General features: G+C 42.5%; 1 long non-coding RNA gene and 1 pseudogene across 1 annotated transcript in view; one reads left to right on the top strand and one right to left on the bottom strand.

Annotated features, from left to right (window-relative positions):
- LOC125082563 (uncharacterized) overlaps positions 1 to 27,946 on the top strand; it is a 229,042-nt gene that overhangs the window by 51,784 nt on the left and 149,312 nt on the right. The gene's annotated exons all lie outside the window — the stretch shown is intronic.
- Positions 15,486 to 16,851, bottom strand: LOC125082561 (multifunctional protein ADE2-like; annotated as a pseudogene).

Consider the following 27,946-nt stretch of genomic DNA (forward strand, 5'->3'; position numbering starts at 1 on the left):
GCCAGTGGGAAGGACGAACTGGGTGCTAAGAGAGCTGCTGGGGGTGGAGGGTTGGGGTGGAGGGGGGCTCTAAGAGACTGGAGGGTGGGTGAGCCTTCCCTAGGGGCAGGCCCTCCTGGCAGGGCTCCAGGCCACTGGCCTTTCTCTCCTCCCTCCACAGCAGATGTGTCCCCCAGTGTGCACGTGGGTGCACTGATCCACGCTTTGCCTCGTGTCCAGACGGGAGCGAGGCTGGGGACAAAACATTACTATTTGTCTTCGGCCCTTACCCTGCGCTGCTTCTCCGTCCTTCCTTCCTTCCTCTCTTTCCTTCCCTCCTTTCTTCCTCTTTTCTCCTCTCCCCCCTTCCTACCTGGCCTTGCATCATCTTTATTTCCCTTTCTTTTTAGGGCCCGGTTTTAAAAGTCACTCCTCGTTAAAGCCCAAGTGCCGCTACTGCCCCCTTGTGTCTCACTGATGGAAGAACTCGGTCGCAGGGTGTCCGCGCACCTGGGGAGAACCAAAGACCCTGGGATGCCCTGGAGCGGAAAGGCTGTTGACCACATAGTGTTGGCAAAGAACATACATGCCCACTGGGGCGACATTTCAGGTGCGGTGACCCCACTGGCCTCCAGGAAGCTTATAACTATAGCAGAGGAAATCCCTGAGGGAACATACCTTGATCTTGTCTAGCTACAACAAGCTTGTGTGGGTCCTTGTCGTGAGCTCTGGTACATACCCAGGGCAGCAGGACTGTATCTGTCTTGTTCAGCATGGAATTTGAATGCTTAGCACAGCACCCGGCCCGTATTTGTTGGGATATAGGGGAGTCAGATTCATACCACAATTACAAGCTAACAATATTTATTATATTTTTTACTACGTGCTAGGAACTGTTCTAACTCCTTTATATGTTTATATTTGTATATTTAAAAGCTTTTATTTATTTATTTGTCAGGGAGAGAGCACAAGCAGGCAGAGTGGCAGACAGAGGCAGAGGGAAAAAGAGAAAAAGCTAGCACAAGCAAGGGGAGTGCAGGCAAAGAGAGAAGCAGGCTCCCCGCTGAGCAGGGAGCCCAATGCAGGGCTTGATGCCAGGACTCTGGGATCCAGACCTGAGCCAAAGGCAGCCACTCAACCCACTGAGCCACCCAGGCATCTCTATATCTGTTATTTGTTATAAACACCTTCTAAATTATTATCCCTTGGGGGCGCCTGGGTGGCTCAGTTGGTTAAGCGTCTGCCTTCAGCTCAGGTCATGATCTCAGGGTCCTGGGATGGAGTCCCCCACATGGAGCCATGCATCAGGCTCCCTGCTCAGTGGGGCGTTTGCTTCTCCCTTTGCCCCTTCTCCCCACGCACTGCTCATGCTTGCATGCTCACTCGCTCGCTCTCTCTCTCTCACTCTCTGAAATAAGTAAATAAAGTCTTTTTTAAAAATCTAAAAAATAGGGGCGCCTGGGTTGCTCAGTCATTGGGCATCTGCCTTCAGCTCAGGTCATGATCCCAGGGTCCTGGCATCAAAGCCCCGCATTGGGCTCCCTGCTCGACGGGCAGCCTGCTTCTCCTTCTCCCATTCCCTCTCTTGCTGTGTCTCTCTCTCTCTGCCAAATGAATAAAATCTTTAAAAAAATTTTTTAAATAAATTATTACTCCTATTTAGTAAACAAGGAAATGAAAGTACAGGATTGGCAACTTACCAAAAAAAGTGGCCGTCAGGATTTGAATCCAGGCTATCTGGTTCCAGAGCACACCTATGGACAAGTAACATTACATGTCTCCCGTTTATATGCATCTACCTTTCATCCTAGTACAAGAGCATCGGCTATTAGCACAATGAAATGCATTTGTTGATCTAGAAAAATGATACATTATGGTATCATTTTTTGAATACTTGAGTACTCAAAACTATTCCACAATTCCTTAATAGTCTTTTTTTTTTAAGATTTTATTTATTTATTTGACAGACAGAGATCACAAGTTGGCAGAGAGGCAGGCAGAGAGAGAGGAGGAAGCAGGCTCCCTGCTGAGCTGAGAGCCCAATCTGGCTCCATCCCAGGACCCTGAGACCATGACCTGAGCCGAAGGCAGAGGCTTTAACCCACTGAGCCACCCGGGCGCCTCATTCTGTAATAGTCTTAACTACGGAACACTCCCGTCGAAAGGTGTGTACATATGGCAAAGGGGAAGGTTTTGAAAAGTGTTAATGTGTGTTTCTGTTTTGCCTTTCTGAGTGGCAGACTTTGGCTTAGGTGGCCCGAAGTTTTCAGCTTGACCTGGCTCGAGGGAGGAAGAGTGCATGGGACAGGGAGATTCAGTGCATGACAGAGTGTGTGCAGGAAAGGTGGGATAGCCTTCAGCCCCTGACATGCAAAGGAGAATGAAGAGATTTTCGGATTCATTCCACCTCCACTCCCCTCTCCTCTTTAACACAGCCCAATCCTGGATAACCCCTTGCAGAGAGTTCTGCTTAAGGAGGGTAGACAGAGTATGAACAGTGAGAACGGAGATTTATAGAAGTGGGGAAAGCCTGATTTTTTAGCCCCAGGGGATTGTGGAGAAGAGCTCTGTAGAGGGCAGTAAGCATACCCAAAATGGGTTGTATATGCCCAGAATTGTGCCTCATTTGGCTTTGGCTGAAGTAAGGAGAGAAAAAAGCCAAAGGCAGAGGAAGGGTTCTGTCAAAACAAGATGCTCGTTAGAACCCTAAAATCTCTCTGGATCCATTCTCAGACCTGCCTGGCTCACCCTGGACGGTTCCAGTAGGGAGGGAGGCCCTGGGTGGAATTACCTTAGGCTTCCCAGGATCCTTGCTGTGGGATGCTGAGCTGAGAGTGGGGGACATTTCCCTGGGCCACACACAGTGGTAGAGTGACAGGACATCAGCGCTGAGGCTGGGACTGGGGAGGTCTGTGAGAACAGAGGACCATCGGGACCGCAAGCTGGCTGCAGGAAAGGCAGGAGGTCTAGTGCAGCGAGGGTTGAGTGAATCTGGGTGTCGGTGAGCCTGAAAGCACCCCCAGAGCAGTGCTCAAGCCAGAAAAGTCCAGATCATCATCTCTACGAGCCGCCGAATGCTGGCAGAGCTGTCACATTGCCCTTAAACATCAAGGCGTCTGTAGGGGATCAGTCCGAGGAAAGGGAAGATATCCGAGAGCTGAGCACCTTTATCTAAGAGATACTGGACACTTCCTAAAGGCTTGTGTACATTATCAGACTGGATTTCACTTTAAACCAGTTTGGACATGTAGCTAAAATTTTTTAAATCCTAAAAATTGTGAGAAGCCAGATTACTTGTGACCGGAAGGAAGATGCACATTTCCCTACGTGTGGGTTCAAGTTTGCAATACCGATAAAATATATACACCCAGGCAAGAACATAAAGGGCTGTGCCCATATCGATTCTTCTGTTTTCACTCTGAGTTGTGTCTTTATCGTCTCAGTTATTTGCTTGGCTCATATCCCCTGCTTCCTGAAGGCAGAGCTGTCTAGCCTCAAGTGGCTAAGGTAATAAGGGGCGCCGGGACTGACAGAACAGGCTGAGTAAAGACAGTGCCCTTTGGCACAAAGATTATTTTGTGCTAAGGACAACTGAGACCCACCAAAAAAAGTTCTTTACTGCCCACTCCTAACTGCCTAAAATTAACTATAAATTTCCTCTTTTGAAAAGGTGCTTCCAGACCTGCTCTCAAGAGACAATTCTTAGCACCCTAGAGACTCTGTGTGCTTAATGAGACAAGCCTCATTTACCATATATTTCCTCCCCGTCTCATAACTTGTTCTCCCCTGACCGTTCCAGAGGCCCAAACCCCTTTTCCTTTGTTTAGCCTAAGATGCTACCTAAACCTCAATCATCTGGCTTCTGCCTTGCGTCTCATTTCTGGGTGAAACTCTTGTGTATACATACATTATTAATTTTTTTTCTGGTTAATCCGTCTTGTATCAGTATGATTTTTGGACCCAGCCAATGAAAAAGGCTTTTCCTCCATGATAGCCCCATCTTTCAGCCTCTGGCAACCACTATTCTACTTTCTGTCTCTACAGATTACTTATTCTGGTCTTTTTGGCTACATGGAATCATATGATATGTGACCTTTTGTCTTTTGTTGTTGTTTTAAAGATTTTATTTGTCAGAGAGACAGAGGGAGAGAGCACAAGCCGAGGGAGAAGCAGGCTCCCCACTGAGCAAGAAGCCCGATGTGGGACTCGATCCCAGGACACCGGGATCATGACCTGAGCCAAAGGCAGACACTTTTTTTTTTTTTTAAGATTTTTTATTTATTTATTTGACAGATCACAAGTAGGCAGAGAGGCTGGCAGAGAGAGAGAGAAGAGGAAGCAGGCTCCCTGCTGAGCAGAGAGCCAGATGTGGGGATCGATCCCAGGACTCTAGGATCATGACCTGAGCCGAAAGCAGAGGCTTTAACCCACTGAGCCACCCAGGCGCCCCAACACTTTTTTTTGACTGGCCTCTTTCACTTAGCATATCTCCAAGGCTCAGCAGGTTGTAGCATGAGTCAGTGCCTCTTTCCTTTCTTTGGCTGAAGAACAGACTGTTGTATGCATGGACCATATTTTGTTCATCCAGCCCTCCATCAGCGGACATTTGTGTGGCTTTTACTTATTGGCTGTCATGAATGGTGCCACTGTGAGCACTCACATACGAGTTTCTGTGTGGGCATATTTAATCCTGGGTATGAATCTGGAAGTGGAGATGCTAGGTCATTTGAATACTTCTCATTTCACTTTTTCGGACCCGCCGAACGGTTTTCCCAGTGGCTGTTCCATCGCACGTTCTCACTGGTGGTGCATGAGATTTTCTAATTTCTCCACATCCTTGTCAACATTCGTGGCTGTCCTTCCTTCTCATGACAGCCATCCTCGTGGATGTGAGAAATATCTCATTGTATCGCCTATCTTTCTGAAGGCTCCTAATAAACTTCTGGGGAGTGTGCAGACATTTCTCGAAGGTTCTTATATTCTTGGCCTTGCTTCATGATCCTTTTGTTTCTTTTGGTTTAGTAGTTTACTGCTGCATCCTTCATGACTCTGAAATAGACACCTCAATTTAGACTTTTTTGGGAAAGTGACCAATCACATGACCCCGTATAGGAAGTAATTTTAAGTGCTTGATGGAGAGCGCTGTTTATCTTGCAAGCCCCAAAGTAAAGTTACCACAGGTCTCTAGGGATTCTCTCATTAGTGGCATGGGGTAACTTTTGTGTCCTGTCACACTCTGTATGACAGATGTGTGACCAAACCCTACTCTGTTAATAACTTTACTTTTTAATTGAACTTTTACCCGTCACGGGTGGAGGGGCAGGGTATATGGCCGTTCTGAGTTAATTACAACTGCCATTATTTTTTATTTGCAGCACCTGAGCAAAGCAGTAAAACACAAGTTAAGTCACATTTGCAATGGGACCATGACTCAATTAGTGTTTTTGAATAATAGGCCATAGTAATTAAGGTCACGGCCATTGCAGCAACAGCATTATGTGGTAGCATGGCTTTGGCAAAGGCTAGTTTGCAACCTGTCTACGGGGGGGGTTGAAGGGAGTCAGAAGAAACCAGGCAGAGAGTCTCTCCTCCAGGATTCTTGCCAACTGGGAATGGAGATTCTTGAGGAGATCTTCAGTCATTTTGTTCACACCCACTTTATCAACTTCCATTTCAGGAGCTCAAAACGCAACATGAAATTTGTAGGTCCTACAAGGTAATATTTTCAGTCCAGTTGACAGTGGCTCTGAAAAGCCGGGCTTCGGAGGCCGAAGGCCATGGGCAAGCATTAGCATGTGCCTGGAGACCAGGGTGTTCCGGGGGAAATTAATAGTGCTCTCAGGCTGGCTTTGCAAACCCAAGCCTATAAAATTCTTTCTAGGCCAAGAGTAAATGTGCCCTTCTTCGGGATAAGAAGATTGAGGCACAACATGGTCCTGTGACTTGGGTAGGAGTCCTCCAAGAGGGGTCCTGGGTGAGGCATTAGGTTCTTATTTTAGATTTCAGTTGCTTTTACTACCATCTCTAGAGAGGCAGCTTCTTAGATGATGTGGGCCCTTGCCTCTAGCCTGATTTTTTATACTAGTGGTAGAACATCCCTTTACGGCATCTAATCCAAAGGGTGAGACATTATAAATGTTCAGATCAAGAAGGGCTACAAGAAATTGGCCCAAACTAATAGTCTGAGAGCTATTAAAATGGACATCAAGCCATCCTTGAAAGTGAAATCCCTAGACGAGAGACACTAGGTTTGAGAGATGGACCGGCTCATCCTCTCTCTCCCTCACACCTGCCTCCTCAACAGTTCCGGTCATCCAGAAGCCCAGTCCTTGTCCACACTGAGGGCAACACAGTGTTTTCCTCGGTATGCTTCTCTGGGCCATTTGGAGATATGTCCTCCCCAATTGGCAGTGACTCTATTTGGAATCACTAAGCCAATGAAAAGGTTTTGTACCTCCTCAAAATTCATATATTGAAATCTAAACCCCAAAGACGATGGTACTGGAAGGCGGGGCCTTTGGTGGTGCTTAGGTTGTGAGGGTGGAACCTCAGGAATGGGACGTGTGCCCTTGCAAAAGAGGCTCCTGAGAGATCGTTCACCCTTCTCACTGTGCGAGGACACAGCAAGATGCTGGCTATGACCAGGAAGGGGGCTCTCACGAGAACACAACTACACTGGCACCCTGACTTGAGACTTCCCAGCCTCTGGAACTGTGAGAAGTGAATTTCTGTTGTTTATAAGCTGCCGAGACTGTGGTGTTTGGTTATAGAAGCCCGAAGGGACTAAGACAGCCTGATGCTTAATACAAGTGTGTGTGATAGGAATTGAGAGGAAGGTCAGGGAAGGCTTGATGGAGTGGGATTTGAGTATGGAGAGTGAGCCAAGGAAGTTGGAGATGGTGTCAAACCCCATTGTAAAGATGTTGAGGCATTAAAAAATTCTGAGCAAGAAAGGAACACGCAGGGGCGCCTGGGTGGCTCAGTGGGTTAAAGCCTCTGCCTTCGGCTCAGGTCATGATCTCAGGGTCCTGGGATCAAGCCCAGCATCGGGCTCTCTGCTCAGTAGGGATCCTGCTTCCCCTCCTCTGTCTCTGCCAGTCTCTCTGCCTACTTGTGATTTCTCTGTCAAATAAATAAATAAATAATCTTAAAAAAAAAAAAAAAAAAAAAAAAAGGAACACGCAGAGAGTTTGGGAAGTAGGGAAGCCATGGAGGCTACAGAGAAATCCGGAATCGCTCCAGAGAAGGTACGGGTAGACTCGAAATGACAGAAAGAAGTTGAAAGACAGTCTAGGTTCAGTCAGCTTAGATAAATTTTTTTAAAGATTTTTATCTTTAAGTAATCTCCTCACCCAACGTGGGCCGTGAACACACAACCCTGAGTCGGAGAGCAGCATGTTCCACCAGCCGAGCCAGCCAGGCACCTCTTGGCTTAGATATTTTTAAAGACACGTGCACTTGCACGGCCCCTTCCTTTGTATCTTTCTAGTGTTTAAAAGATGATTGCTCTTTTGACTTTCAGGACTCCTACTTTCTAATTTGATGTTAGAAACCTGTAATTACTGAAAGAAAGGTCACAAGTGTTTTGCACTGTGGGCTGGAAGGTGGGAGGTTGGAATGAATTTTCATATATTTTTTGGAGATGGAAAGACTTTCCTGCAGAGGGGAGCGGAACATGTCACCACAAAATATGCCGCTTTGACAGGAGGGCTGTTTTGAGCTGAAGGCAACTGAGAAGAAGTAGCTGTAAGGAAAGTGTTGTTTTGGGTTTTTTTTGGTGATAATAAAGCAAAGTTTATTGAGTGATAGTGCAAAGCTCCTGAAGAGGGAGGGGACCCAAGAGGGTTACCCTATAATAGTTATTTTTGATCAGAGGAGGTTAAGTGGACAAGTGTATTAGTCTGCTCAGGCTGCCGTAGTAAGATACTACAATTGTTGGGGGGAGGGGGAGTGGCTTAAACAATAGTAACGAATTGTCTCACAGTTCTAGAGGCTTGAAGTCTAAGATCAAGGTGCTTTCAGGGTTGTTGCCTGAAGCTCTTCTCAGCTTGCAGATGGCTACCTTTTTACTGTGTTCTTGTAGGTTTTTTGCTCTGGGCTTGTATGTTGTGGGGTGAGGGGGAGAGAGATACCTGGGACATCTCTTCCTGTAGAGACCGCAGTCCTATAGGCTTAGGGCCCCACCCTTAACACCTCATTTAACCTTAATTATTTCCCTGAAGTCCTTATCTCCAAATACAAGCACAATGGAGATTAGGATGTTAATGTATGGACTTTAGGGGAAACAATTCAGTCCAAAACAACTCAATTTTAAGGGTTTATCAGCTCTGAGCATCTCAGAACCTGCCTTTGCTTATTCCAGTTTTTGTAATTATTTCTAGTTGGTCCTAACCATTATTTTATAGCCTTGAAATCACCGGACAGAGATGGCTCTTCCCTTGGTGGTTCTTTTTTTTTTTTTTTTTTTCTCTCTTTTTTTCTTTTTTATTTACCTTGGTGGTTCTTTATGTTTTCTGGGAACACAAAATGGTGAGAGAATTCCTCTACCATCCCTGCTATTAGGGAACATAGGCCTTAGTTAATGTTCAATAGTATCACTAAAGAAAAGGCCTCTAAATAGTCTTGACTGGTCATCCTTGTGTATTTTTTGAGCATACACCCCTGACATATCTATTTATTCACTCATTTAAAAATTACATACATTAATCGTGCTATATTATATTGCAAGATATACACAAAACATTTGAAAACAACCATAATAAATATTATTTTGAAGTTGAAAATAAAGAAAAGTTAGTTTGAATAATTGCTTCCTACATTTCCCTCTGGAGACCACTGTCCTCAGTTTAGGGTGTAGTAGGAAAACTGAGGATGAATTTGGAACCACTAATTTTTAGATCCTGGTTCTTCTCTTAGCCACTGTGTCTTCTCTTCTGAGTGGCTGAGTTTCAGCAAAAGACCCTGGAGCCCCCAGGTACCTCCAACAGGCTGAGATTCTTGATAAGCTTTGGTCTGTTTAGGTACCAAATATGTTTATTTTAGTGAAGGATGTAAAGGATACTGTGCCTTCCAGTAGAAGGGGACCGGGCAGGGGGAAGGGGGCTGGGAAGTTATATATTATAGGAAGGGGGCCAGCATTTTTAGTTTTATTTTTAAAGAACTTACTTAGCATTTAAAGCCAAAGCTCACCTTTTAGTTCTAAAAATTTTGCCAGAGCTCCTTGTCACTGACAGCAAGGACTGCTCAGAAAGGAAAGTTAAATTTTATTTACTTGCAAATGAATCCAGGCCCCAGTGGATTGAAGATGCAAACTCAGTTTGAGGTCTAGTCACTTAGACGTGAATTAAAACACTCTCCCCAGGATAATAGATTTTCACCTCTAAGGAACCCAGGGGGGAGAAAGGAAAAAAGCCCGAGCCTCCAGGGTGATGTGTCTATTGTTATGCTAATGTACCTTGAGCAGGTGTGAGCTGTAGCAGCTGGGCCTTCCCTTCTATCAAGTTTTGGATGCTTGTGGCTGCATCACAGGAAAGGACCCAGGTAGGTTCTTCCTCTGGATGCTTAAAGACTATTTTTTAAAAATTTTTTTTCAAAGATTTTATTTATTTATTTGACAGAGGGAGAGAGATCACAAGTAGGCAGAAAGGCAGGCAGAGAGAGAGGAGGAAGCAGGCTCCCCGCTGAGCAGAGAGCCCGATGTGGAGCTCCATCCCAGGACCCTAGGATCATGACCTGAGCCGAAGGCAGAGGCTTAATCCACTGAGCCACCCAGGTGCCCAAGACTATTTTTTAAAAAGGATCAAAATCACAACTCTCATACAGATATGAAAATGAACACATGGCTGAAGATTTTCTTTAACTCAAACTGGTGAGGTGTTACAATGGAAAAGATCAGTGGAAATTCAGTGGAAAAGTTTTTAAAAAGTACCAATCTATGGAGTACAAGAATGTTTTCATAGAGGGGAAGTCCATGGAACCTCTAGGGACGGGACTGAATTTGTATGTTTATAGCCAAGTGTTATTTTGCATTGCTATCAGTCATATGCAATTCACAGTTGTAAAATAGCCCCCTTGGAGTCATATAACCCAAAATAATCCTCTAGAATCTAGGCAATGCATAGTGTCCCGTGAAAGCACAAAATACACCCCCCCCCCCATCACTCCCCACCCCCAGGTTAACTCCCGGAGCCATCGTGCATGGTGCCCACTGGGACTGTGTAGCACAGGGTCTGCTGGGCCCACTTTGGGCTCCCAGTGCCCGGTCTCCCCTCCTGTGCTGTTCTTTGGTGTCAACTGCTTGCCCCAAGCAGAGCACTTACACAAGGAGACATCCCCCCCATGCCTGACAGGCATAACATTTTGACTTCTCTTAGTTCGCGCTACCTCTGGGATACTTGAAAGAAGAGAGATGGGAGAAGGAGATGATGTCTGTCATTCCTTTTCTGTTTCTCTTGATGACCTGTTCCTCCTTCAGAGCTCTAAGAGGGGCGTGGAGCAAGGAAGAGAAGAATATGGTGCAACGTTGGTGATATTAGCAGTGCTGTTCTCATTGTAAACAGGTCGTGGCATATATGTTAGGAAAGTGGTTTCATTTTAGTTAATTAATCTTTACTGCAGTTTCTACTGCAGACTGGAGACACGAGTGAGGGCAATTTAACCTCTCTGAGCTTTGGTATTCGAAGCTGATAAAATGAAATGGTTGCAATAAAAATTTCAAGGTCACTTCCGGTTCTGAATATTTATGAATGTATTCCTATTGATCAGGTATCCTGGATCATACGTTCAGATATAGCAACTGACGTTCTTACTTTCTTTTCTTTTTTTTTTTTTTTAAAGATTTTATTTATTTATTTGACAGACAGAGATCACAAGTAGGCAGAGAGAGAGGAAGGGGGAAGCAGGCTCTCCGCTGAACAGAGAGCCCGATGCGGGGCTCAATCCCAGGACCCTGGGATCATGACCTGAGCCGAAGGCAGAGGCTTTAACCCACTGAGCCACCCAGGCGCCCCGACGTTCTTACTTTCATGGCTCTTTTCTTTATTGTTCTCATTGTTGAAAAATATTTTAAATAATTTGTTTTATGAAATATTGCATAGGGTTGAACAACATTGGGTGAAGCTGAGCAGAAAGCTGAAAAGGGTTCATGTGTACTGTTTTTACATTGAAAAAGAGTGTCCAAATCAAATAGCCTAATATAAAATTGGAAGGATGCTAGCTGTTAGTAGAAGTTTTATCATTTCAACATTGCTATCTTCTCTGCCCTTTGTCTTCTCCACCCAGTCTCATAAATGTTTACTGCATTAATACTAATGTATTATTTTGGATGTGTTTCCACCATTTTGTGACCATCCAGAATGACATCTTAATAGGGTGCCTGAGGGGGGAGTGTGGAACTGGGGCAGTGTCCTTGCACACAGGCCTTGTGTGACATGCCTTATGAACCACTGTTTCTGTTATTTTTACTTCCTGAATTAAAGTTATTAAGTAATTAATTTAAAATTTTTTTAAAAATTTTATTTGTTTATTTGACAGTGAGAGAGGGAACACAGGCAGGGGGAGTGGGAGGGGGAAAAGCAGGCTTCCTGCCATGCAGGGAGCCTGATGCGGGGCTCAACGCCAGGACCCTGGGATCATGACCTGAACTGAAGGCAGGCACTTAATGACTGAGCCACCAGGTGCCCCTAAAAATTTTTTTTTAATTCTGAAAACACAGTAGCAGTTACCCTTTTTAAAGGGAAATTTATATTTATAAAGGAAGTCTCCATTTTTAAGGTTTATCTCCCTCTCTGTATCACTATATCAGGAACAGAAGAATGGCTCTAAATTATAAGAGAATCTTCTTTTTTGGTCAGTAGAGAAAGCATTGATTTAAATTTGAATAACAAACCTTACCTTTGTTTGTTGTGCTTTACCTAGTAACCTCCCCCTAGCTGACATCCTCTCCACCATACTTCTCTTCTTTTGTCTTTAGCTGACCATGGTATTTAAGCTTGAGTTGTAAGCCACTGCTTAGAGATACTCATTTTTCTCTGGGTATCTCCTATGTATACATGAATTATACATTATAAAATTTTTCTCTTGCTAATCTGTCTTTTGTTATAGGGGCCCAGCTAAGAACTAAGAAAGGTAGAAGTTAAATTGTTTTCCTCCCCTATACATCAACAAGTCCGCTAGGTTGTATGTAGCCTTTAAGCAAGTCCAGACTCAAACTAGAGCACTTTCTCATGACAGTGCACTAAGCTGACCTGTTGGCTGAGCCAGGCAAAGGACTCCAGGGTATCAAAGAAAAGACTGTTGTTTGTTCCAACCCCAGCCCTCCTAACATAGGCCACATTTTCTTTATTTCGCTCTTCTGATTCAAATTTAAACACCAAATCTCCTTAGAGCTCCTTAGAATTGGCTGTCTCTGGCCATTAACTCTTCAGCATTTTGTCTGTCTTCAAAATTTCATCTTAAGGGGAACTCTCCAAGACACGATGGGGTTCATTCCTTCAGCAGCTTTTTCTCACCAGTTTTCTGTTTTCCTTAGGAGGAAGGTAGATTCCATTGCTCTCATGTAATAAAGCACAAGATTTTACCTATTGGTCTTAGAGCAAACCAGAAGCAAATTATAGTGAGAAAAATATTTGAGAACTCACCTAAGAATTTTTTTTGGGGAAAAAAAACTTCTCTGAGAAAAGAGAGTCTATACAACACAAACTGACTTCCTGGAAAGAAAATTGTTAATACTTTCTTCCTCCTCTATTTTAAGATTAGTGTTTTGACTATAGATTCAGCTCATGCCACAAAAGGCAAGACATGCTTTGGTTTTGTCTAATTCAAGTGTTGTCAGGAACAGAAAATAAAATTGGATACTGAAAAGGCGTCAATATCTTAATGGATGAGAAATGAATAAGTTCTTCTTGTGCAGGTACCATGTCTTATTCATCTTTATGCCCACTAAAACGACAAGCCTAGTCATTTGTACATGGTAAATTATTGATAAAGGTTTACTGAGCTGAATTATTGAAGACAGGAGAGTCTTGGGATTAGATGTGTGCTCTTGATCTTTTGAAACAATTGTCAAGGACAACCTTGAAGCATTTTGGGGAAAGTGTACTCATTTTTAACTGTATTCCTGAAGGTTTGTACATGGTTATTTACTCGATGTGGCATAAAATACAAGGACATAGTTCATTTACCTTCTGATTTCTTTAAATTAGTCTTAAGGAAAGCTTACTCAGCTTATGCTATTATTAATAGATAAATAATGCATTTGGAAAAGAGACTTAGATATTGGGGCTGGAAGAGCTAGTTCAAACAGGTAGACATCTAACATTTTAGTGAGTATGGAGTACTGCAAATACTTGGCATTAGCAAGTTATAGAGTAAGTTTTAAAGATAACCCCGTCATGAAGTAGTGGAATGGCCAGATCAGTGATTGGTTGTTTCTATGTCTCCTATTCAGAATAATTTTTCCTTCATTAAAGTTATGGCCAGTGAATCGCTGTGCTTCCTACAAAACTGGAAATAGCAGTGTGGGAGTCACACTTGAGTGAAGTACATAGCAATATAAGGCAGGTGGTGTAGATTGATACATAGTATTTCTCCATTTAGAATTTATTTTAAATGTCTTTAGGAGAGAAAAGAGATGGTTTCTGGAAAAACAAGTAATCGCTCCCGCCACATGTGTTTTGGAAGTGCAGTGATACTCGCTGAGATAGCTCGTGAGCCCACGTTATACTTCAAGGCTGGAGTCCTGGCCCCTAACACAGCCTCAGATGGAAAGGAGGCTGAGATTAAATAAGGCTACAAAAGAGCTGACCATTGAGAATATCACCTTTGTATATAAATTTTAGGTTCTTTAATAACACAGAATGTATGTTAGATCATTCTTGTGATCTATTGTGACTCTATTCCTGGCCTTGATTTTATACTTAGTATGTATGTACAGTTTTCAAAAATGAATCCCAACTTTCTGGCACTATTTCCTTTTCCTTTTTCCAAGACTCTTTTCATTCAGAAGAAAATGGGTAAGGCACAGAGAAGCCTACTGTGGACTTGGAGGTGGGAAATTCAGGGAAGGGGAAGGGAGTGTGTAGAGAGAGGGAAGATCCTAAAGTAATGTGGGCAAGGAAGAAGTGGGGGTGTACTGCCCAGAGATGGGAAAGCATCATCCCATGAGAGGTCAAATTCAAAGAGTGGGGCCAGACCACTTGGGTTTTCACATATCCCAGTAAGTCTTGATCCTGGATGCAACCAAGAGTGGAACACTGTTCCTTGAGCTTTCCTTCTAGAATTTTTGGGTAAATCCAGATTTCCATCATATTTGTTGGAATAAGTCTTATGGATCTGTCTTTGGGCAAGACAGATCACTTAGAAGAGTCTGGAGTTATCTATAGCTGAGGTCAATATAAGTATTTCTGATAGGACAACAGATTTATTCATTCTCACCTAGATGAGAGAAGGAAAGAAAAATCCCATTTTAATGCAAGATGCATATGTAAAAAGTTGTTCTTCAAGCAGGAGGCAATTCCCAAAGAGAAGCAAAGCCCAGTTTGACCTTTGTGCATCTCTTTTTGATTTTCTAACATTCCTGAAGGATCTTTTGGAAAGAAGGGGGTAATTCTTTAGCTAATTCAGAATCATTAGAGAAAATAATTTTAATAATAGTAATAATAAAAATATAACATTTAACCATTGCTAATATGAGCCAGAGACTGATCTAAGACATTAACTCCTGACTCCTCTACATAAACTTGTACAATCAGAAGGTGTGAATAGAGAAAAAAGGCAAGTAGCTGAGCAGCTCTGTTTTCTTCTTTAATTTGTTTTGCTAGAAATTTGGAAGAATCCTTTTCCAAAAATCTGAGAACTCAAATCTTTCTCAGAAGAGGTCTTGGCAAGGTTTAAATGGCACTCCTCTTTATGAACATTATAAAACAAGGTGTTTAATATAATAGCTGATGTAGTGAACCTGCCAAAGTTTTACTAATGTGCCAGAACATTTACCAGCAAGCCCTTAATTACTAATAACACCCCCTCTGGATTCATCCTGAAAGCAACTTACTCTGTCTCTTTCTTGTCCCTGTTTGCTATCTCCATTCTCAACTGAGTGGAACACAGATTTTCTATCTTCTTGTATTGGAAGGGAAGAAGGATTAAGTAGGATGTACCGGAGAGAGATAAGGAGAATGAGAAGACTCCACCAGAGCAAGGATGGTAGAACTGGAAACTTGGGTCATTTTACTTAAACAGACAAGATTAAGTGATCACATATAGGGAGAGCCTGAGTTTCATTTAAGTTAACTTTGGGGGCCTCCAAATATGAGGCTAATTTGTGCATTAGTTTCCTATTACTGCTGTAAAAAATTACCACAAACTTGAAGACTTAAAACAACTCAAATAGGGGTGCCCATGTGGCTTAGTTGGTTAAGTGTCCAACTGTCTCTTTTTTTTTTTAACTCACTAGTAAATTTTATTGTTTTCTTTGATTGACTTGAAAACTTTCCATCTTGATTTTTTTTTCTGAAACTAAACAAGAAATGTATAGTTTTTATTTTAAAAAATGCGCAAAGCAATAATGTTTTATAAATTGCCCTATCAGGTGTTTCTTGTCAGCCTGCTTCAAGGAAATCCATGTGTTGAATATCCTTGCTCGCAGTTTAGCCCATACCAAATGGTTGTTTAATACATTTAGTACTCAATACATGAGCAGCAAACTGAACTGATCCTTCTGGAGAAAATATGGTTGAACAGCCAAGACCACTGGGTAGTCGAAGAGAAGACCACACATCCTGAGCTCCCCAGGAGTAAGTGGAGGCAGCTGATAACGGGGTATGCAGTGTTACCAGACATTGCTGGTCCTAAACCTTCTGCCTTCCTCTGCCACAAATGCAGTAGGAATGCCATCCCCCTCATCCTCTGCTTTTATCCTCAGAATTTCATGTGGTCCTTTAGAGGCAGATGTTACCCAAAGTTCACATGCAACCCCCAAATTGCCACAATCTTTCTTGTTTTTTTCACAGTGACTGAGATCAGAAGTTGAGCCCATCGATATTACAACTCTACACAGACTTTCTGATTTCAGAAGCAACTCCACTCTTTCTACAGCCCACTCAAAATTTGTCTTCACCATCTGGAGCCCTTCGGGCGTTGCTTCCTTGAAGTCACGATGTGACTGTGTGTCTTTCTGTCGGCTTCGATCTCCTGATGGCCAGAATCTCCAGGAATCATTGTCAAAAACATCAGCAAGAACAATTTCTTTGGTGGTTACATCAACATATTTTCCATCATAATATCAATCAGTGTAGAGTTCTGGGGCAACCAGGATTTCTCCAATCTACAAAAAATAACCTGTGTAGTGTGACTTTAGTCTGGCCTATAACAAGTCCAGCAAAGCAAAATTTTGCAGCAATTAGCTGTTCCCCAGACCACTGTGGCTCACTATTGGCATCATCCTTGAAAAACAGCTCCACTAGGTGGGTAAGACTTACATCCCTCCTGGACATCAGGATTTCTTTTGAGAAAAGACCCAGTTGCTATTCTTCTACAAACCCATTCAATTGGAATCATTTCACACTTGGGTGCAGTGAAAGCTGTCTCCCCACATTCTCTGCAGAAAGCAGTTTTGATACCTGCTTCCTTTAACAACTGAAAAGTACAGCAGGTAGTTTCATTTGAGATTGTAGCTTTTCCTTCCAGGTGATTCTTTCTGGCTGCATTTCCTGCTGTAATCTGGTCCTTGGACTGTAGGAGGACTTCTCCTGGACTATTTGGCAATTCATAGACTTCTTTTGTTTTATTCTCATAGAGGTTTCTTTTGTTTTGTTTTGTTTTTTAACCAATGTTCAGTACCTCAGTTGTCGCCATTATCATGCATGGGCTGGGGGCAGCAGCCTCACTGGGAGGAAAGGCAAGTCAAGACTCTGGAAAAGAGGAGTAGTCAGAGAGGTTCCAAGCGTCCAACTCTTGATTTCAGCTAGGTCATGATCTCAGGGTTGTGAGATCGAGCCCTGTGTCAGGCTCTGTGCTCAGCACAGTGTCTGCTTAAGATTCTATTCCTCTCCCTCTGCCCCTCAGCCTCCCCTCCCCCAGCCCCACTCTCACTCTCTCTCTCTCTCAAAGTAAGTAAGTAAATAAATAAATAAATAACAATAAAAAATAAAACAACTCAGATATATTCTCTCAAAGTCCTGGAGATCAGAAGTCTGAAATGAGTTTTATGAAAGTAAAATCTTGGTGTTGGCCAGGCTAGTTACTTCTGGAGGGTCCAGGGGGAGAACTTGTTCCTTGCCTCTTCTGTCTTCTGGATGTTGCAAGCATTTCTTAGCTTGAGGCTACATTGCTTGAGGCTACATTACTCCAATCTCTGTTGTCAATCTCACCTCACCTTCTTCCTCTTCCACAGTCAAATTGCTCTGTGTCTCCCTCTTATAAGGATTCTTAGTACATTCGGTGCCCATGTAAAAGTGTAGATAATGCAGAAAAATCTCCTTAAAATCCTTAACTTAATCACATCTGCAAAAACCCTTTTGCCATATATGGTAACATTTGTAGCTTCCAGGGAATAGGATCTAGATATCTTTGAGGGTCTGGCTATCATTGTTTGGTTAGCCAAGACAGCTGATGGATCATCGTGTTCAGAGAGCTGCTTTATGATTGGGAGAGCCTCGAGGTCTTGGAGAAGAGTGGTAGTAATATGTCCTTTCCTTCTGGGGAAATCTGATTAACCCTGAGTATCAGTTCCCAAGCTTTTTCCTAAATTGACTTAATTCTATCCTTGGAGTCAACCTGAGCCAAGAGCAACTCTCTTTTATCATGGTCTGCAGGGCAAATGTTTCCAAAGTACTCTCAGGAAAGAAAAACTTTTCCTCTACCCTCTTAACTTTAATCATCGAAGGCCTGTAAATTAACTTGACAAAGAGATTAGCAAGAGGAATAAACAGATTTAATTACATATGTATGCATGGAAGTTCACAGAGACACGCAGCTCAGGGAGGCAGTCAGAATTTGGGGCTGATAGGCCATCTTAACAGGGAATGGGGAGAGATAGAGGGACACTTCTGGGAAAACAACTGACTTCTTAGTGGGGAATGGATAAAGTGGGGAATGCACTTATGGAGAAACAACGGAAGTTTTTGAAAGATAAATGGGCACTTAGGAAAATATTTGGGAGATAGGAGGATTTTGTGGCAATGCCTCCTTGGGTGTGATGCCAACTTCTATTCTCTAAGAAGAGAAAGAGCCACTCTGGGGAGGGGATTTATGACAGTTAAGTTCTTTTGGGAAGCTCTGCTTTTAGGCAGATAAGGGATTTCAGGAACCCAGATGCCTTTGGCTCAAAACAATTTTTAGGCCATGGTGGCTTATTCTGGATCCCTTCAGAGCCCACCATTGTGCAAGATTTGATCCAACTTGAAGGTCTTCACTTTTGAGTCTTCTGCATATACCAGATATGTGTTCCTTGTTAACACACATTTATGTTACACGGAGAGAATGAACACAATTTGGGGGCTAGTGTATCAGCAAGGCTGTTGTTGTTGTTGTTGTTATTGTTTGTGGTTTTTTGTTTTGTTTTTAATAAGGAAGACGTATGACAAATTAGGTCCCAGAGGAGGAAAACCAGGGCAGATGACCCTGCAATGGAAGCTGTAATCCATCCTCCCATCTTAGAAGGAGGTCCTTTGTGGGGAGAATCTGTATCCACCTTGTGGGCATGGGTCTTGCTTCATAGCCTGGATCCTGCTGCTGTCTCCGTCCTCAGGCTGGGTCCTACTTTATGGCCCTGGTCTGGGTCCTCAGTCACTCCCCACACTTCCCTGCTTGGGCTTGTACATCTGATCCCCCCTCCTTGAACACTCTCTAGGAACTTTTGGGTTGACTCATCCTACTGTCTAAAAGTGTAGAGCCTTAATTACATAGTCCTCATGTTTAAACCTTAAAAATATAATAATCTTAGGAAATCTTCTGTCTTCCTTTAAATACCAGAGTCAGTAAAAATCCGTCCATGAAAGGGGTCGGGGGGAGGTGGTGGTGGGTGAGTCCCAGGGCCCAATGTCTCACTGGCACATTAGTTATCTGGGCCCTACACATGAGCCAGGGTGGCCTTCAGACAGGGAAAGGGATGTTTGTGGGTGCATGAACTTTGAGGCAGGGAAATGATAGAGTAACATGGAAGGGATCCGGGTAAAGGCACTTCTGTGCTCAGGGCCATAGTGGCACCATAAGTGAAGACTGGTTTCTTCATGCTACCAGGCCTACCCTACGGCTTTCTCTGGCCACATTCTAAATTGCAGGCTATACCTGTTGCCTCTTTTACTTTATTGTTCTGCTGTTGAAAGCTGACTTTTGTTACTACCACTTTACTGTGATGTCGACTCCTCAGCTCTCAAAATGACCCTCTCTCTGTTATTTTATGCCTCCTTAAAAGCACAGGATACCAGTCATTTTCCCCTCCTTTGAGATTGCTAATTTTTACAGGTTGTGTCCCTCCAAAAAGTTATGTGAAATCTTGACCCCTGCTACCTGTGAAGGGGAACTTATTTCAAAATAGGGTCTTTGCAGAGGTAATCAAGTTGAAATGAGATCATTAGGTTGGGCACTAATCCAAAATGACCAGTGTCCCTATGAGAAAAGAAACAGAACACACAGGGAGAAGGCCCGGTGATGATGGAGACAGAGATGGGTGTGCTACAGAGGTGAGCCGAGAAGCGCCACAGGTTGCAGGTCATGACCAGAAGGAAGAGGCAAGAAAGGATTCCCTCCTACAGCCTTCAGAGAGATTATGGCCCTGCTGAGCCCTTGGTTTTGGACTTCTAGCCCTCAGAATTGTGAAACAATTAATTTCTGTTGTTTGAAGCCATTCAGTTTATGGCATTTTGTTCCTAGAAAATAAACACACTCATGTTTAAAATATTATAATCCTGTGGGGCCCTGGCTCTCTGTCTCATCTCTGGCAATTTCTCTCCCCTCTTCTGGCTTCTCTTCCTCCTCCAGGTGCCTGATGCTCAGTGTTGACCAGGATTTCATACTTCAGTTTTAATTCTCTATTTGCATATCTGGCTCTCTCACTCATTTCTAAGCTCCAGCCCTCACTTCAACACAAGGGAAATGAATGTCAATACGTAACTTCTGATCATGTCTAACATTTTTACTTTCCATGGAACATATTCAACCTGGATGTCCCACCGCCTTCTTGAATTCATTATGTCTAAACTTAAACTAATTTTCAATGACCTCCTCCCCAGCCCCAGTCCCTTTTCATCCCCTTGCCTTCCTCATCTGTTCCTAGCTCAGTGCCCACCCCCAACCCCGGCATAGTCATCTGTTATCTGGAATCCTGTATAGTCCTGCTTCGAGTCTTCTCACGCTTAACCAGTTGCCAAATGGAGGAAGAGAACTTTTAACAATTCTCATCCGTGGAGTAGGTGCCCACGAAAGTCTGTGTAACAAACCATACCAAACCACCCTTGTTTACCATACTTTTACTTGTCAACTTCCCACGACTTACTTCCCCAACCCAAAAGCCCCAAACCCCTTTTCCTTTGTTTAGCCTAAGGTGGTATATAACCCTCCATCAACTGGCTGCCTATGGGCGTCTCATTTCTTTGTGAAATTCCCAAGCATACACACGTAATTAAATGTTTTGTTGTTGTTGTTGTTGTTGTTCTCTTATTAATCTGTCTTTTATCAGTTTGATTCAAGGGCTTCAGCCAATGAACCTAAGATGGATAGAGGGAAAAATAGTTTTTCCCCTCCCCCACAAAGGCTCCGAAAGCTGCTCGCTTCTTCAATCTCTCCCTGTCTTAGACACCAGACTGCCTGCAAGTGACTGGGAGCCAAAGAGTGGCTGTGATGGCCTGGCTGTAGCTGCCCAGCATGAGCAGGGATACAGGCATTGTGCCCATTGGGAGGAGGGAGCTCTCCCACCCAGATCCCGGGGAGGGACTGGGAAAGCACAGGTAGCTCACATCTGCAGCCAGCCAGCCAGGGAGGGGCGGGGCGGGGGGGGGGGGGGAGTGAGTGGGTGGGTGGGGTTGGGGGGTGGAGGGGGCGTGTGAGGTGGTAATCCTTGAGGGGATGGGCTCACAGATCAATGCCTCCCGGGGCCAGAGGCAGTTGACAAACTGGAGGTTTTGGGTGGGCTGTCTGTTCTTTGGGGGCAAGCCTGGAGGCAAGCCCAAGAAATCAAATCAGGGCCTCAGGCCCTTTGCAGGGCTGCTTTTTCACAACTCTGGTCATAGGTACTCAATGCCCGATTTAAAAATCTGATGATACCACATTAAAAATGTTGCAATTATCTTCCTTTGATAGTTGTTAGTGGCTTCAATTGGGGTGACTCAGATTAGTCTATCACAGGGTTGATAAAAAGGTTTTCTTGGTCCCTGTTTTGGAAATGAAAATGGGTATCCTCTAAATGGATCTTAGGGGAGTCTAACGGATGACCTTGTTAATGCCAGCTGGATGGGTTTGTAGAAAGACCCAGCCACTGACCTATGTTCTTTGCTAAGGCAAATACATGCAACATTGCCATTGCTTTCTTTGTTTATGTCAGGATGTTTCAGGTTCATTAGATGACCCACCCCAGGGGTGTGTGAAGAGGTAGACTTTAGATGGGTGTGCTTCTGGCCACAGGGAAGTTTCCCAAGCTTTCTTTTTGATTTGGATTGGGAAGACTATGTTTCTGAGCCTGGGCATAACCCGCACTTGTCAAATGAAAGCACAAATAGGCAAACAGATAGGCACATTTTTTTTAAGTTAAAAATGAAACAATAAGAAGGCTAGAAGCAATTAAATTTCAGTAATATTTTCAATAAATTAATGGCCTGTGTTTGTGGCAGCAGACACTTGGAAAAGATTGAGCTGACAGATGGGCACAAATAAAGCCACAGGAAAACTGGGAAAGATGATAAATATTATCTGCAGGCCATTTTCATCCCCTTTGTTAATTAGCCATTCTGCTCTTTTTACAATAGGTAAGCTTCTATTTCATTATTTTTTTTTACTCTGAAATTCTTTCATTTCATATTGTTTTCTTTCAAATTTTCTCATCTTTCCCTCCTGTGTTTTTTTTTTTTTTTCCTACCCCAAATTTGCTTCAAATTTCAATCCTATTTTCTCTCCCACTTTTCCTGCAGTGAGGTTTTTGCAGGGGAGAAAGCAAGGACGTTTCCTTTACCTCCTGTCATCTCCCTAACAATTTTCTTGCTATTAATGTCTAACAACTTCCCAGCCCCAGGGAATACAAATTCCTTTCCTTTTCTATAAATTGTTGTGTGCTGTTCTCACTGCCCATCACTAAAAATACAACACAGCATTATTGATCTCGCTTTCCCTCTCTCTTGCCCCCTTAGAAGAATTTTTACAAATGAATTGGTTCTGCCCTGTATCTCTTAATGGTTTGTATTTTCTGATGTCCGGTTTGGCACCCTGGCAGGGTCATTTAGTTGAAAGAACGTGGTCTTTGGAAACAGCCAGCCCTCGGTTCCTATTCTCATTGCTCATATTCTGGTTTTGTCTCTTATTAACCAGATGACCTTGGGTAAGTTCTTCAGGCTCTCTGAGCCAGTGTCTTCATCCCAGTGATTCCTACCATCTGATTTGTTGATGAGTCTCGAGGAGATGTGGTCCATATATCACCCAGCACCTCCCTTCGCTTCTCTGATAGCAGGATGCCAGAGGGATATGGCCAGTCAAGTGATATCCTTGCTCTTCCTTTTTATTTACAGCTCTCAGGAGGCCATGGAGAGGACAACGGGATGACGCTGGGCTCCCCATTCTGTAGAGCAGTTCAAGAGTGGTGCAAGGTCAAAGAGCTATAATGAAACTCCCTGAAAATTTATCTAATTTGAGTAATTCAGATCTTAGCCAATTGCCATCTCCTCAGAGAAGCCTTCACCGAGCATACGATCAGAAGTAATTCCCCTGGTCATTCTCTAAGCATTATCCTGCTTTATCATCATTACAACACTCACCACTGTCTGAAATTACTTACTAATTTGTGTGTTTCCTCATTTATGTTTTGTCTGTTTCCTCCATTGAAATGTAAACTCTATGACAGCTGGAAAGCTACTTACCTTATTTTCTGTTACAGCCTCATTGCTTTGCTCAGTGTTTGACAAAACTAGGACCCCAATAAGTGTTCGTTACATGGAGATCTCTCTAATATTGGAAATTACCCCAGGCTCCATCAATGAATGAATACAGCAAAAGATTTCGTTTTCAGCTGGGGTCAACTAATCTTAACCGGTTCATTTCTGTGTCTGCAGGTGTAGTGGGTGTGGTGGGGCAGATTTCTTTATTAGACTCTAACTGCATCCTAGTTCAGCACAGCGATCTACCCACCAGTTACCTAACTCCTCAAGAAGAAACAGATAGCAGTTAAAAAGTTTTGTTTAGTTCATGAAGCAATCCTTGCTCCACAACCGATCATTCATTCCTCTCTTTTAAAACACTTTCTTAGCTTGTCTTCTAGAATACTATTCTCTCTCGACTCATCACCTCCCTCACCAGCACCCCATTTCAGTATCCATGGTTGGTTCTTCTTCATCTCCCCAATCTTGAATGTCTTCGTATCCATCAGAATTCACTCTGTAATGTAGTGAAAAGAAGGGCCATCTGTACCCCAATGTTTATAGCAGCAATGGCCATGGTTGCCAAACTGTGGAAAGAACCAAGATGCCCTTCAACGGACGAATGGATAAGAAAGATGTGGTCCATATACACTATGGAGTATTATGCCTCTATCAGAAAGGATAAATACCCAGCTTTTGTAGCAACATGGACAGGACTGGAAGAGATTATGCTGAGTGAAATAAGTCAAGCAGAGAAAATCAATTATCATATGGTTTCACCTATTTGTGGAGCATAACAAATAACATGGAGGACATGGGGAGATAGAGAGGAGAAGGGAGTTGAGGGAAATTGGAAGGGAAGGTGAACCATGAGAGACTGTGGACTCTGAGAAACAACCTGAGGGTCTTGAAGGGGTGGGGGGTGGGAGGTTGGGGGAACAAGGTGGTGGGTATTAGGGAGAGCATGTATTGCATGGAGCACTGGGTGTGGTGCAAAAACAATGAATATTGTTAAGCTGAAAAGAAATAAATAAAAAAGAAAAAGAATTCACTCTGTAGGTGATTCATCTAGTCATGTGACATCAGATACCCTCCTATTTTGACAACCTTCACATTTTTTTCTTCAGCCTAGACCTTTGAATTCCATATACACATCTCCAACTGCCCTGTGATATCTCCACTTGGATGTGAGGTTGATTGCATTAATATCCATAGCCTTTGCCCATGAAATTTTACATTTTCTTTCACTAAAGAGGCAAGGTTTACCTTTCCTGCCAACCCTGCTAAACCTGTGCTTAACCGTGTCACTTGCTTTGCCAATAGATGAGGCAGAATTCATGGCATGCAAGTTCCATGCCTGCTCCTCAAGAGTATGTGTGTGTTTTCACTTATTGTCTCTTGTGCTTCTGCTATTGCTATGAGAAGTATAAGACCAGCCTAGACTCTGTGGTCTCAGAGGCTGTAGGGGAGGAAAAAAATTTTCTTCTACTTTTCCATGTTTTTTTGGCTGGTCTATTGATGAAATTGACATACAACAGATTAAGACAGAAAAATAAATTTAATTAGCTATGTATGTAAGCCTCAGAAGAGATATGAAACCCAAGGACAAGTTGGGAAATTCATTCTTGTATGTCTGGCTAGAGCAGATCCCCAGTATACTGATCATTTGTTTGTTTGTTTGTTTGTTTGTTTGTTTATTTATGTGAGTGTCTATTCAAATTTTGTGCCCTTTATAAAATTGTGTAATTTGTCCTCATATTTTTGAGTTGTAAGAGTTCTTTACATGTTCTAGGTAAAAGTACTTTGTTATATATATGTGTTGTGTATGTTTTCTCCTGTCCTGTGTCTTGCCATTTTGATTTCTGAACAGCAAAAGATTTTAATTTTAATGACATCCAATTTATCTTTTTTCATTGTTTTTTCTTTTCTGGATTGTGCATTTCATGTGCTATGAGCTATTGAGCTTAGAGGTGGCTTGGGATTCAGCACTATCTAACTGATACAGAACCCTAATAGGTATCTCAAAGTGAATGTGTCTAAAACTGAAGTCCTGATTCTCACCCTTTCTTGATCTTGCTCCTCAGACAGTTGTCCTCATCTTAGAAAATGTGATCTGTTCTTCCAGTTGTCAGGCAAGAAACCTTTATTCTTCTCTTCCTGTCATACTCCACATGCAACCATTAGCAAATCCTACTGGAATTCTTTTAAAAATATATCCAGAATCTAACCATGTCTCACCATCTCTACCACTGGGCCAAGTGGCTATGATTGTGCCCTGGTTTTTGCAATAGTCTCCTAAGTGGCATCCCTGCTCCTTCCTTGTCTCATTGCAATTTATTCTCAACACAGAAGCCAGAGTGATATTTTAAAAATTTTAAGATTGATCATGTCTGTCAACTGCTCAAAATCTTTACAAGGCTTCCTTATCATTCAAAGTAAAACTCAAAATCCTTATAGTAATTCAAAACACCCAACACAATCTTTCCCTCCACCTCTACTCTCCCTGAAAACATTCATGCCCACTCTTCCAGCCGTTTCTACTGTTCCTGGCCTTCCTGCTATTCCTTTAACACTATAAGCAAACCCCTGCCTCAGGGCATTTGCATCTATTGTCCCATATACCAGCAATACATTCTTCCCACATACTTGTGCCCATAAATTTCTTCATTTTCCTCAGCTATCTACTCAAATGTCTTTTCAGCTCCTGGCATCGTGTACCTTACTATTTTTTCCCCCATAACCCTTCCTACCACCTAAGTTTTATATATTTGGTAGATATTTGTTTTTTTCACTGCTTTTCCCTCTATCTTGGCAAACCTTTAGAATATAAATTACATAAGGGCAGGGATGTTATTTTGTTGCAGTTGAATCATCAGGGCCTGAAAATTATAGGCAATTCAAGAATTTAGTGATAAAATATTAATCAGTGTACAAACTTCTTAATTTAAGAATTTACAGATTATATTGTAGGGGAACCTGGGTGGCTCAGTCAGTTAAGTGTCCGACTCTTGATTTCGGCTCAGGTCATGATCTCAGGGTCACCAGATCAAGCCCCTCATTGGCTCTGCACTCAGTGTAGAGTCTGCTTGTCCTTCTTCCTCTGCTCCTCCCTGACTCTCTCTCTCTCTCTTTTTCTCAAATAAATAAATAAATAAATAAATAAATCTTAAATTTAAAAAAAAAGATCATATTGTAATTTTAGAAAAATAGAAAAATTCTGAATATTCTCTACACTTGGAGAATAATATATTTACAATGTTGATTTTCTAAAATAGTCTTACTGCTCACCGATGGAAGGCACCAGGCAAATGTTGGGTTAGGAATCAGCCATTCCAATTGTCTTTTGGAGAGATTTGAAATAATGATATGAAAAATGCTTTTAAGTAAGTTTTTTTAAAGTGGAATAAAAAAATGGTATATGTCATAGTAATAATGGAAGAAATTGGCATAAAAAAAAGGAGGAGAAAAAGTACACCACAATTTCTGAAAGTGTATTTCTTAGTAGTGGAATAATACATTGTAAGTGTCTTTTAAACTAAGCTAGTCTATTTCTACTTCTAGTGGCACCTCTATCTTTGCTTTTCCGTTTAAGAAAGAATAATATGTTTTTTTCAAACCATGGAAGCCCCCTAATACCTAGATTGTTGGTTCTACTGCCCTCCGTTGAGAATGACTGTCATTTGTTCATTTGCTGCCCCCTGCAAACTGAGTCCAGAGGGAGGGACTTTACTCTCTCAGTTGGGCAGCAGAGACTAAAACAAACACAGACTTCTTTTCCACCCTAAATCCACACCCCCTCTCAGAGGTATAGGAGGAAGGTGCTACTGGTGAACATGGATTCTGAGTGAGCTTTAGTCTCTGGAGAGTGTGAGCGCTGCAATTCCTGCTTTGGGAACACGATATGAGATGAAATCCTCCTTCCATCTTCTGAATATGTTCACAGGCCACCCTGGGCTTCTCTGCGATATCTCTTTCCCACTACCTTTTGTTCCCCCTACCCCCTAGGGAGAAGCAGCTCTGGTGAGTTTATGCAGTTGAAAACATGAATATAAAAAAAATACCACTAAAAATCTTAATTCACATACGAAGGTAAAAAGAAATACGTCAGTCCCATCAAATGTTTGAAAAAATTGTCAAGACTCATGTAATTTCAAAGCAGATGGGCAGAATGAATATTGCAAAGCTTGTTTACACTTTTATAACATGGCTTGCCACTTTAGGTGACAAACAGAAGTACCAACCTGGCTTTGTAGCATCCTCTAAACCCTGCTGTTTTTTTATGCGCAACGGAACTCCTACACGTGAGCTGTTTTTGTTTTGTTTTGTTTTACTATTATGCTATTATTTTAGCACTCACTGTTATTATCATGTAAAATATTTTTCCAACCCATAACAATGTCACTTAAGTATTCATAAAATAGCGACGAAAGTGCTCACACTGAAAAATGTGCCCCCAAATCAATAGCTTTTGAAGGGAAGTTATATGTGATAAGATGCCGAGAAGAAAGGGAAGCAACCGCAATGACACATGGCGCAGTTAACGTGGGAGATGACATTCTGAAATATTAGATGTAACGTCGGGAGCAGGAAAAGCGGGTTTAAAGCCAAAATATGTTACAACTTGTAAATGTGCTCTGAGAATACATCTGTCTTATTTTATATTTATTCCTTTGAGAAAATCATTCTTGAATTATGCAGGTTCGAATTACACAAGGTCTTCTGAGATGCATCCTTTGTATGAAATGAGACCTCCCTGTATTTTTATAGCCAGAAATAATCCAACTTAAAAAAAAAAGTCAGTGCTGCTTGCCACCTAAATAAACAAGTTCCAAGTTGTCTTTTTAATAGGAAAACTACATTTTTAGATTATATAATCCATCAGTTTGAATTGCTTAGAAAATCCCCCATGTGCA

This window comes from Lutra lutra, chromosome 12 (genome assembly GCF_902655055.1).
Source record: "Lutra lutra chromosome 12, mLutLut1.2, whole genome shotgun sequence".
Classification (NCBI taxonomy): domain Eukaryota; kingdom Metazoa; phylum Chordata; class Mammalia; order Carnivora; family Mustelidae; genus Lutra; species Lutra lutra.